The following is a 13,027-nucleotide window of genomic DNA, read 5'->3' as shown; positions in this document are numbered from 1 at the left end:
CTAAACCCGCCCTGACCCTGACTCAGGGCTACAAAAGTTCAACTCAGGCCCAACCCTTACTAGCGCTAAATGGCCCTGATTTTTCAGGGTCGGGCCAGGATGACCCTGAACCTGACCCTAATTTGCCATCAAGGGCCGGGTATATCCTGATCCTAACCCTGCAAAATATGAAATAACTAAAAAATAAAAATATATTCATAATAAAGAGAAAAAAAAACACATAGTCACAAATTGCTTGTCATGAAGAGAACATCCTAAAGCAAACACTCAAACAATACAAATAACTCCAACTATTATGGTAAACAAAGAGGAGATCATTCTAAGAAAGCAAATAATACAAAAGAAAAACCAATTATTTGTCATGATAAACAAATAGTTCATCTTAATAAGGCAAACAATCCGAAGATCTCAAAACCATTGTCATGTTAAATAAAGAGGAGAACATCCTAAGAAAACAAAAGATCCAAAATCAACATCAGGGGCAAAAACCAGGGCCGGGTTAGGCCATAATCAGGGCCAAAAGTCAAGGTAAAAAAATCAGGGTTAGGTTCAGGGCGAGCCAAAGACATTAACCTTTACCCGCCCTGACCCTGACTAAGGGTAAAAAATTTTAGGGTCAGGCCGGCCCTCAGGGCGAAATTTTTTGGGTCGGTCCTTGTTCGGGCCATCAGGGCCAAACTTGCACCCCTAGTTGTTGTGTATATCCAACCAAATTAGAGAAGATAGCAATCAGAAAGAGGGACATATGGAATCTATTTAGAAGGAAGGTTTCCTAGTTTCCTATTGGGGAGAGAGAGAGAGAGAGAGAGAGAGAGAGAGAGTTTTAGAAGAAAAAGGAACGAAAAAGGAAAGTAGAAGGGAGGAGGTTGGATGAGAGTAGAGGGTGTAGAGAGGAGGGGAGATCGTGGGCAAGGCCACAAGGGGAAAATTTTAGGAGAGATAAGGAAAGAGGAGAAATTCTCTCTCAACTCACATTCCTAAATTCTCTGTTTGGAATCACTCTATTCTATTATTGGTTGGTGGGGAAAATTTCAGAGAAAGGAGGAAAGTACAGAAATATAGTATCGTCTTAAATTGGAAGAGAGAAGAGTATAGATAGGAGACAATAATTAACGATAAGAAAAGGATACCAATTATTTATAAAAATATAAAAACAAAGAGATGGAGAAAAGGATAAAAATAAGGGATAAAATAGTCAAGTGAAATAGTTTTCATTTCGATAGTATGATATGTGGGAGCAATCATCATGGATCTAGGTTTAATGTAACACGCCAAATTATAACTGTAGAATTTTTGTGTTTTATAGGGAGTTGAGGAGTGCAAAGGCTAGTCATTTAAAATTTTTGTGTTTTATACTCACTTGTGACAGTCATACAAGGTTTTAGGGTTCGTGAGTGTCGATCGTAAATTTATATTATAATATATTATACCATAGTTGGTAGGGTGTGATATAGATTCAATAATATTATATTAGTGTGAGTATGCATGAGTATACAAAAAAAAAAAAAAACAGTATGCATGTTGTGGTTTATTAATGTGTATAAATGTATAAATGTAAGCTTATATATATATATATATATACTAGTAAAACTGACACGTGCAAATGCACGTGTGGCTATTTGTTGAGAGAGAAAGAGAGAGGGAACTAATGACTATAATTTTATTTATTTATTTATTGATAAAATAGTTTAAATTATTACAAGCAAGGGACGCTGAGTTAAAGAAGATATGAACATTGAGCAATGAAAGGTCATCTTTACATCGATCCAAAATTAGCTTAACTACTTGGTCATATAGTCACAAGTGTTTATAGCAAGGTTAAGGGCTGTGAACAACAAGCTTTATTTTAATATGGTAGGAAAATTATTAATAGTCAAATAAAAAAAAATCCGTACTCATATATAATCTTGTTCTATTGTTCTGTTTACAAGAGAGAATCTTGACATCGTGACAAGTATATTGGTGGAGGGGTGTGTGTGTGTGTGTGTGTGTGTGTGAGAGAGAGAGAGAGAGAGAGAGAGAGAGAGAGAGAGAGAGAGAGAGAGATTTTAGTCAAATGTAACCCTGAACTATAAAAATAAGACTGATTTGATTTTAACTAAAACGGTAGGATTATTCACTTTGAAAGGAATAGAAGAGACAAGAAAAGAAATAAGAAATAAGAAGAAAGGCAAGAAAAGATGAGAGGGAGGCTAAAACTGCAGAGGTTACTGATATGCGAAAGAAACTAAGTTCTTTACATATTTCCATATGTCCATGACATTAATTACTTACATACATGTGCACAACCAGGAATGTGTTCGAAAAATAGACAAATTCCTGTATCTGTGAAAAACACACCATATTGCGTGGATATTTAAAAAAAAATACAATTTGCATGCATATTAAGACCAAAAAATCCGGCACATTGTCCTCCACATACTCTTGCAATAAACTGAAGGCCGTGGTCTCCCAATAAATGGAAGGCCAATACGCATCCCTAGCTTGTCATATACAACCTGTCAGAGTAAGAAAATACCTAAAAAATTGTTAGCATCAATTTATTAACTGATAACATTTGCCCCTCACAGGCCTAGTCTCATGCATTGGGTTGCTCTTTATAAGAGTCAAAATTCATTTAAAAAATTAGATTAGTCTAGGAACACATAGTAAATAAACTATCAACCGCCCCATGTAGATCCCATAGTATAAATAAACTTGACTCAGAAAAAAAAAAAAATGAATGAATATTTAGATTTAAATAAGCAACAACATTACTAAAGCAACTAGTTAGATAGATAGAAACTTGAAGGTAATATAAACAATAACCCAAACCCCGAATCAAAGAGCCCTAAAGTGAATGAATCAGGGAACTCTACTGTGAAGTGAATGCAGAGTTTCCCCTCATAAAATTCCTCTGGTACATTGGGATACCCTCATCGTTGATTGCCTTGAATTGATCTGGTTCCAAAAAGCACCCCAAAAAGAATGAATAAATAAACCATCCAACCATCATGAATCAAGAAGACATCCCAAATTGACCCTACCACAAGGCCAAGTTTAATTAAATCTTCTCAATATTAAATGCCTTACCAGGTTTGACGACTCTACATACCATCCAAGTGAGTCAATATGAACTGGAACCCACATTGTGCTTCTGTAAGGGACAAGGTGTGCTCATAGAAGAGATTGTCTCTCTCTCTCTTGAACTTGAGGTTCTCCTTCTGTTGTAGAACAAATACTATCTCATGTGATGTTGTTAGGCTGCATAACATTGCCAACCACAAGATCACTATATTAGCATTTCTAAATATTTCCAGAAAAATAAATACTTAGGAAAATAAACAAAATGGAGGAGAAGAGAGTCATGTTAAGTAAAACTTCATCAGCTTCCCATGAAAAAGTAATCCTTTGTACATTTTTCATTCCCTTCTCAACAATAACTCCCAACACCTTCTTCTCCTATACAACCTTCTCACCTTTGAATTGAGGGCAGCTGTCTTTGTCACCTATGGTCTATTTGGTGCCCTTGAACTCATTACATGGGTGTTGCATCTGCTAGATCATGGAAGGACCAAGGTGCCTGATTGATACCTTTATTCCAGGTTCCTGACAATCAGAACATTTCATGACAATGCTAGATTTTGACCCTTTACTGGAATTCATCAAACAAAGAGAATATCAATAACCTTAAGAACAAACACAAAAAAATAAGGACTGAAGAGTGTAACGCCTACAAGTGTTCACTCACCCTTTGCACTTGGAGTAGGTCACATTCCTCGAGAGAGAGTTTCTTCGTCGTACCACTGTACAGATCCTCCAGAGAGACTTTGAGAGGGTGGATCACATCCATTCCCCTTCTCTATCTTCGGCCTCTGCTGGTACCACCACCTAGTCACCACAAACATTTCATAGCCAAAGCAAACAACTCAATGTATCTAAGAATTAATTGACTGAAATAGAGAAATGTAGACTGATAAAAGTCAATTACCTCCAAATAGGCTACCACAAGAGGAAGACTGGAATATGTCATACAGGTCATGGGCAACAGCACCTCCACCCATTCCTTCCTTAAGTGCATCTTCTTCAAACTGATCATAGAGGCATAGATGATCATCCAATATTAAAAGAGATCCCATCTAAGGGGGGAAACATTTGGTAGAATTCCATAAACACACAAACTGAAACACAAGCTAAGAGGAGAAAAAAAAAAAAAACTTGCTAATTTCTTTGATCGCCAAAGAAGAAAATATGCAAATAAAACCTGCTCATGCATTAGAATGTAAAGGGGGGGCACTGGCATCCCACCGAATAATAAATAGACAAACCCACCTAGGAGACCGAGAAACCCCAATTTTGACGCATAAGCAATTACAAAAAAAGGCAAGAGTCAAAGGTTAAAACCAAAAAAAATAACTGAAATTCACAAAAAATTTCAACCACAGACTAAGACACATGAATTACGCGACTTCTCTGTGTTATATAGCTTTCTACTCTGTAAAAATCTTCTCTCACATATAACTAAACATACTTCTCCAAAAGCTAGGCCATCTTGAAATTCCAAAAAAGCGTTCCATACCAAATAATCTTGAATGCGCAAGACCCATTACAACATCAATTTACAAAGAAAGAAAATAGTTAAGTAGAAGTAAAATACTTGCTGCATTGGAACTACGGTTGCCATCAAGCTGCATAGACAGCCAGAGCTTCTCAAAAACCTGAGGACTACGCTTGTTTGCGAAGAACCATGGAAAGAAAACGTAAGTCAACCACCCCCATAATGACTCTTGCGGCCATGATGCAATCTGGGTGACGAAGGAGGAGACGCTAAGAAGGTCGGTGTCAGAGTCGGTGTAGACACCGACAAGGAAGCCCTACCACTACCAAGCTTGCTGTACCCATGCATTGTGTTGGTGGGGAGGCTCTTCTCCTAAAAACTAAGCAAAAATCACTTAGATATGGTTCTGATGGTTCTTTCTCCAGTTCTTCCACCACAACCACCAATCAAACAAAGCCCACTTCTTCAAGAACTAAAAGAAGTGAAAAAAAAAAAATCTCTCCAATTAACCCAGTAAGCATAAATAAGTAAAACAAGCAAGCACAACAGAAACGGCCGTAACAGAAGAAGAAACCCAAGTTAGCTCACAAAGGAAAGCTCATGAGTTTCACTTCAGACACACTACAATGAGGCCAAACCATTAAAAAAAAGTTAATTAATTATGAAACAGAAGATAGAAACTTTGTGTGTGTGGGTATTGATCGATTCAAGGAGCTGGGAAGTTCCAACCTTCATTCTACAAAGGAACTATATTTTAAAAAAAGAACATAAATTGCATGTGTGTTGCTATAGTGTTTCATGTTGTAAACCTTAGGATCATTAAGAAAATAAGAACAGAAAGAAAGCATACAAAAAAATATAAGAAGATGAACAACCATGCATGTGGTTGCTGTTACAGAAAGAAAGAAAGAGAGAGGGGAAAGAGAGAGAAAGAGAGAGGGAAAGGAAGGGAGAGAGTACGAGACGATGGAGAATATAGTTAACAAATCATAAAAGATATTTTAAATAGAGAAAAAGAGTGGAACATGAGAGAGAGAGGTGGAGGAATTTTTATTGGTGAGGAAACTAATAGAATTTTAGTAGAAAAAAACTCCTAAAATATTGATTTCTTTTTAATAAATCATAAAATTTTATTGGTAAGGAAACTAATAATATTTCTTCACCAAAAAGGAAACTAATAAGAATAAAAAGGAAAGTGGGAAAGAGAGGGAGATAATGAAAGAGATTTGAGGGACTTTTAAAGAATACTTGAATATTAAAAAATATAAAGTGTCACACCCCAATTCTAGTAGACCCAACTTACCATTAGGAATACCAGCAGTGTGAGTAAGACACGTACCTGTCTTACAAATCTACCAGGATCTCTAATAGCAGTACCTTAAGATTTTCACAACCTCACATCACAAACCAACATAAGTAACGGAATCAGAGTATAGTAGCAGAATCATAAATAAAATGGAAAAACATCTAATGATAATATAATAGCAATAACCGAGTTATTCTATTACATTCATCTATGACATATAATAAAATCTCAAAAAAAAAAAATATATATATATATATATATACAATCCACAGTTATACACAAAAGTATCAAAGTATGATATACAATCTCACGGTGCAATGTAAGCATAGTGGTTGCAAGTATAGTCCTGATAGTGCTCCTCCGCTTTTGGCATCCACTAGTCACTCACACCATACTCTGACCCGAAAGACACTGGGTCACCTGCCATTGGCACCATGGTACCTGCATTATCATCTAAAAAGGGGTGTATGTATGGGGTGAGCTTTCTAACTCGCTCAGTGAGGGGTGGGGTCAAACACATCCAAGCCAGACAATAGCAGTAATAATTTATGATGCATGATTGCGAAAATTAAACACATAGTCCATGATGCTCGTGATGCAGTTCATTTATTTATTAGCTACCTAACAATACAACTAAGTCTGGTAAATGCTACTACGGCGCATTAGGCTGTATCCTTCGTCTTGAAACCGCCATCGACTACGCAAGGATACAAACCCTAGCTATGAATAGAAGCCTGTCGATCTCTGTATGCGTCCATGGGTCACCCTGCAAACCCCTGATAACCTCCTCCTGGCAGTCACGGCACCGGTACATCATTGACCACACTGGACAAGTTCCTGCCTCTAGCAACAATCGCATCGTACCACGGGTGTGGCATCCGAAAATGCACATCGAACATACCACAATGGATTATCCAACACCTCAACCCCTTTTGGTAAGGGTTCATAGCATAAGGAGTGATACCTAATCACATACACGTTACATGCCTTTATAGTGATAGAGTTAGTATGAATTACACGATACCGGTAAGACCTCGGCCACAAAGTGTAATCCATCTCTAAATACAGTCCTGAGTACATGATACCAGCGAGACCTTGGCCACAAAGTGAAATCCGAGACTGTTTACCTAATCTAGCATACATATCACAGTTAAGTATGGACTACGCGACATCAGTACCAATCATCAGCCACGAAGCGCATCCATTTCTAAATGTAGTCTCGGGGTACACAATACCAGAGAGACCTTGGCCACAAAATGTAACCCGTGACTACATCTAACTCTAATGCACATAATCAATGTATGAATGCAACATACATATGGCTATCACGGCACCAGTACCACCTCGGCCACGCTGGATTTCATCTCATACACACACAACCAAACACACGGTGATCATAGTACTGGTACCACCTCGGCCACACTGGATCCCGTCATACATCTCCATACAATTCATATCATAATCGTAAAATGACAAATGTAACATATCATCATCGTATTTGAGCAATTATAATTAAACATATAATTCTAATCATATGAGCAATTTAATAATGGTAAACATTCTAAAAATAAACACAGTCCATCCCTCACCTGGTTTACGATTGGGTATGTTTGGGTTCAAGTATGGCCACTGATCGATGAAATCAATTCTGGCATCGGGGCATGTGCACGTCACTATCCTAGACACAAAGGGAATCGTACATTAGTATGTGTCAGAAACATTGGGAGGGCCCACACAAGTCACCCCCAAAGGGTACAAACACTGTCCCCAAGTGACAGTATTGTCATTGGAAACACCCACCAAAAATAGGGCATTTCCATCGGAAATATTAGTCCTGTTGTTGGTGAAGAAGACAGAGAGCACTTAAGGCTCATATGTCCCCGAAAAACATTTACAGTGTTTCCTGTGCCATATTTATGGTGGAATTATAGGAAGGTCTAACTCGAATTGGGGCTTTCTAGCTCGGGGCTCGATCGTTAGGACTTGTTCTATGGAGTTTGTAGGGGATGTTTCTAGCATCATTTGAAGCCAAGAAAATTCCAATTCCACCAAGCCATTTGGGAGATACACCGATCAAATGATCGAAACCCTAATTGGTCTTTTAGAAAAACATGTTGCCGAAGCTCACCGGGCTTGATTCGAGCTCGGCAACAACACCGGGAGGGTAGAACACACATTCTATGATCTTAACATGGTTTGTACACTAAGATTCCATCCATACTTAGTTTCGTCTAGGTCAAAATGAAGAGAGAGAGTGGTGGAAGTGAGTGTACTTACCTCCGGCAGCGATTCCTGCAACTTAACAGCAACCAGCACCAATGTAAGCCTCCAACCTTCTTCTTCTTCCTCTTTTTCTTCCTTCCTCTCCTCTTTCTCTCCTCTCCTATGTTGAGCACAAGGGAAATGAGGAAATGAATCTTCATTTCCCAACTTACAACTTAAGTGGACCTTAGGGTTTGTTTGGGTTGGACCCCTTTTGAATCAATCGGGTTAAAATGAATTTCGAGGCACGAGGACCCGACCATTTAGGTCCGTAAAGTGCTCATGTCACAAGGAAGGTGTGGAGGATGATTTGGGATTATCCAGAACCATTTACGATGCGAGTGGCAGGAACCACGGGCATCAGAACCCCGACCGCAGCATGTTAACACACTAGAAACAGGCACCGGATCTAGGCCTAGGCTGCTTCCAGTGGCATATTTCTAGTGGTCAAGATAGCTTGCTATCTCATGGTTGATCTTGCATGGGTGGTTGCCCTCGGACATGCTCAAGGCCTTTCGGTAATTTTTTGACACATGCCGGAATTCAAGTGTGGGGAGTCGGGTCACTTACCATCTGGAATCGAAAGGTATGAATCCCCTCGAGTTAGATAGGCATGCAATGCATGAACATATGGGTCATCTCTACCCCTTCAGCAATGTGCAGCTGCGAGCCAAAACTCGATCGTACTTTCAATCTCCGATCCGAGGCCTATCATAACAGTTCAAATTAGACTGGATTAGAGCATGGGTGTAACATAAAGGGTACCAGCAATATCAAAAAAAATAAAATTGATTGACAAAAAAAATAAGATATTTAAATAAGCAAGAGGGGTAAAGAAGTCAAGAAAAGATTAGCCACAAAGCATGAGTACGTGCTTTTATAATAGTATCATATATACTAGCAAACTTGCACGTACAAATGCACGTTTGGGCATTCATTAAGTAGTAGACTGAAAGTACTTCTAACCCACAAGTTTTTAATATTTCTGCTTTTAGAAAGTACTATTAAGTTTTAACCCAGAAATATTTTTTCCTAATTTTATACAAAGAGAATAATTAGAGTGAGTAGATTGGTGGTTGACAACCTGGTGGAAAACGTGATTATGAAACCCAAAAAAAAAAAAAAGGAAAATAGAATGATTTATAAAAGAAAATTTAACAGAATTGCTCCCAACACTCATATAGATTTAATAAAATACAATTTTCACTTAAATATTTACAGAAATGCAAGTTTTTCAATAAAATTTCACTAAATTTTCCAACGCAAGCTCCTTGACAAAATTTTCATTTGAGCTTGGTGGCAACATTTTAGTGGCCTGTGGCAAGATTATAGCTTTGGGAGCATTTGATGGGAAATTAATATCCAGAAGCTAGATTTGGGCATTTTTCTTCTTTCAAACAGATACTGATGTAGTTTAATTTTTATAACGAGAGGAATGCACAAATAGCTAGCTAACATACCAACTTCTGGTGCTTCAAAATGCTGTCATAAATTAAGAATCAATAATAAGAGGGAAAAAAAAAGATAAAAAAATATTATTAAAAAACTAGGAAAATTCCTCAATCATATACCCTAATTAAGAGAAACCATCACTATCACATTATTGTCCACTCCCACAATTTAGAGCAGATGAGGGTCCATGCAACCCATACAGATATGAATAAAAGACATGTCCACAAGCAAAAACTCTAGTTCTAGTTTCTGATATTCAAGATTCTTACATCGTTTTTTAGATCTGAGATCATACTATACCACTTTTAAGAATGATGAGAGAAAATGAATAGCAGCATGGTCCTCATGGCTATAGTGCACATATAACTTGCATTAGGGACAATCATTCCCTAACATATCAGAAGATTTAATATAAAAAAATTTCTCCAGTTAATTGCACCATACAAATAACATTACAGGTTCAGGTAAAGCTATAAGCATAGCAAGGGTTCTCGCTAAATCAAATTCCAACATAATTACAAACACATTCATTTGTCAATTAAAAAAAAAATTATAGTTTGGAAAACGTACCTTGTGGATGTAAAATATCATAAATTGAGCAAAAAAGGGAGAGATACAGGGAGAGGAATAAGGCCGCAGTGGTGGGGATTGGGTTCTATAGAGATAGAGATCTTGAAAGATGCAATTGCTAGAGATAGTTGCATCAAGGCTCGCCACCGATAGTGTCATTTGGCAGGGTTCTCTAAGTGGCTATGGTTTAATAGAGAATAGTCCATTTAATTACACTAAATGCTAGAGCCATTTCTACCAAAAAAAAAAAAAAAAAGGCTAGAGCCGTTCCACCCACTTCCAGCCCTTCAGTCTTTGTTGGATCAATTGCTATCTTTCTTCTTTGCTTTGGTCTCTGCAAAACCTTTCATTTTTTCCGTTTAGGATTCTCTCTTCTACATTTAATATTTGAAGTTTTGGTAATTATGATTAAGAAAAGAAAAAAATGGATAGAAATAGATGAGGTTGGTTAGGTTATAATAATAATAAATTAAGGGACAAATAATATAGTTTTCATATAAAATAATAAAAAATATTAAATGGGGTTTCCCAATCCCCAAATAATGGTCCCACGATTTGATTCTTAATTATTAGAGATTTTTTTAAAACCTCCCTCTTTACAAAATAATTATGGAGAAATTTACAAAATTAAATATGGAGAGAGAGAGAGAGAGAGAGAGAGATTTAAGGAGGAACAATAGTAAGAATGCCCACGTTTTAAGGAGGAACCACATTTTAGGAGCTTTTTTTTTTTTATGTACATCTCTCTCCATATTTACCTTTATAAATATCTCCATAATTATTCACTCCCTTTTCATTCTCCATAATTATCTCTCTCTCTCTCTCTCTCTCTCTCTCTCTCTCTCTCTCTCCCTCCCCATATTTAAATCTCTCTATAATTATTTTAAAAAAAAATCTCACCCATCTTCTCACGTTTCTCTCTCCCCAATCTCCATGATAATTGTTCATTGTGATCCTTTTTAATACTTAATAATTACTTCCCCCCTTTATGCTCCACTTATTATTATTATTATTATTTCTGTTTCTCTCTCCCCACTCTCCATAATAATTGTTCATTGTGATTATTTCTAATAATTAATAATTATTTTCCCCTTTCTGCTCCATCTTTTTTTATTATTAATATTTTTATTTTCCATTTCGAGGGGTTTTTTGGTCCATTGAAAATTTTTTTTGGTAGAGGTTAAAGTCTTTTTTGTCTTTTTAAAAAAGTATACCAAAGACAAGGAGTATGTATTTTTTAATAGTAATAATAAGTAGTAAAAATTACACATGCACATGCATGTGGGGTAGTCTCCTTCAAGTTTCCTTCTCTCTGCTAGTGAGCGTATACATTTTGTTATGCTATTATCAATCCCCTGGGTACTTCTTTTAGTCCCATCTCACCATCCCAAGAGAGAGAGAGTAAAAATAGTTGGTAATTCTTGTTGTAATATTACTTCATTCTGTTCCGTAGAACTTTGGGTCTAATGAAGATTATTTTCATTTTTCACTTTGTGGGAAATACAATTCCTGCCTATAGTTCACTAATGGAAGGATCCCTTATATATGAACAAGACAAAATGCTTCAGGTTCAAAAAATAAGAATCTCCAGAGGCACAACAATTCCCCTTCATATTCCTTACCAAGTTTTAGTTAGTAAGCATATTTGACAATGACATAAGGGATCATGTAACTCCAATCCTTTGTTTGGTCATCAGTGTGGTTGTGCCCAGCTTCTTAATCCGACATGGCAGAAATATACGGAAAATAAGAAATGCATTAGTTTCATTGATCAATTGATGCATTCCAGAGGTGTATAGCATACTTTTTTTTTTTTTTTGTTAACCAAGGTGTATGGGCCAGCTTATGTGCACCTTGACTAATCCTCAGGGAGACTAGCATAGCAACCCACCACCATGGTCTCCACTTAAATTGCAGATGCATAGATCGGGAATCAAACCTGAGATCGTGCGCCTATCCACACAATCCCCAATTCGTCCTAACCCTCTGAGCAACCCACGGATGGGGTATACGCATATGCATTCCAGAGGTGTATAGTATACATCATATGAAAATTAATTGCTTAAAAAAATAAAAACTAAGAGAATGAATTCAGAGCTACAACTTGGTTGGACCCAAGGAGTAATCCATATTTTGAGGTACAAGAATTCATCTTCCTCTACAACCCCCTTATTTATTATTATTATTATTTTTTTGGGTGGGGGGAAGGGGTTGGTTATTGAATTGACACCAGAGCAAGATAAACATTTATCCTATTGTAGGATCATGGTCTTGTCGGTCACTGAGGTTTCTATTTTTACTTTTCAAGTAATAAACAGAAAAGGTCCCCCTACGAAACATGTTAGATCAAGAGGATACAATCATCCAAGAATGTGAATAACCAAAATATGCCATAAAAAAAATTGATTCATCCCAAACATCATCTAGAACCAACAATGGTGGCTCTGACTTTCTCTCCTCTAGAAGGTAAAGAAATTGTTTAACTGTATTTTCTTCACTCAGGCCGGACTCTCTAAAGTGGGCGTCCTTGAAACAGTTACAAAGAATATTTTATCCTTGAATATACCTGTAACAAACAGAGTATAGGAAAGTTGAAATGTTGTTAGTAGGAAATGATAAAGAACAAAGTTTGCACCAAGTTAGTAGGAAATGTTGTTCTTCCTTTGTCAGGACAGTACCCAAGATGATTCCGTTTGCCATTTTCTGTTTTCCTCTATTTTGCAGACTCCTCCCTCTTATGATTCCAAATCATAAACTCAGCAATTTCAAATATGTCCCAGATAGATAGAGTCTCTTCCATTGGAGTTGCAGAGATAGCATTTATATAAATTGTCGAGAGAGAGAGCACAAAATCCCCAAGTAATGGTTCCACGCCTTTTTTTTTTTTTAATGGAAAGAGA

General features: G+C 37.0%; 1 long non-coding RNA gene across 1 annotated transcript; it reads right to left on the bottom strand.

Moving 5' to 3' along the window:
* Window positions 1-2,227: 2,227 nt before the first annotated feature.
* LOC122081569 lies at window positions 2,228-3,800 on the bottom strand. Its single transcript, XR_006141115.1, has 3 exons — window positions 3,731-3,800; window positions 3,459-3,588; window positions 2,228-3,243 (listed from the first exon to the last, which is right to left on the bottom strand). It is a non-coding gene; the product is annotated as an uncharacterized LOC122081569 (long non-coding RNA).
* Between the last annotated feature and the right edge of the window lie 9,227 nt (window positions 3,801-13,027).

This window comes from Macadamia integrifolia, chromosome 6 (assembly GCF_013358625.1).
Source record: "Macadamia integrifolia cultivar HAES 741 chromosome 6, SCU_Mint_v3, whole genome shotgun sequence".
In the NCBI taxonomy this organism is placed as follows: Eukaryota; Viridiplantae; Streptophyta; class Magnoliopsida; order Proteales; family Proteaceae; genus Macadamia; species Macadamia integrifolia.
This window is presented reverse-complemented; position numbering and strand designations above follow the sequence as displayed.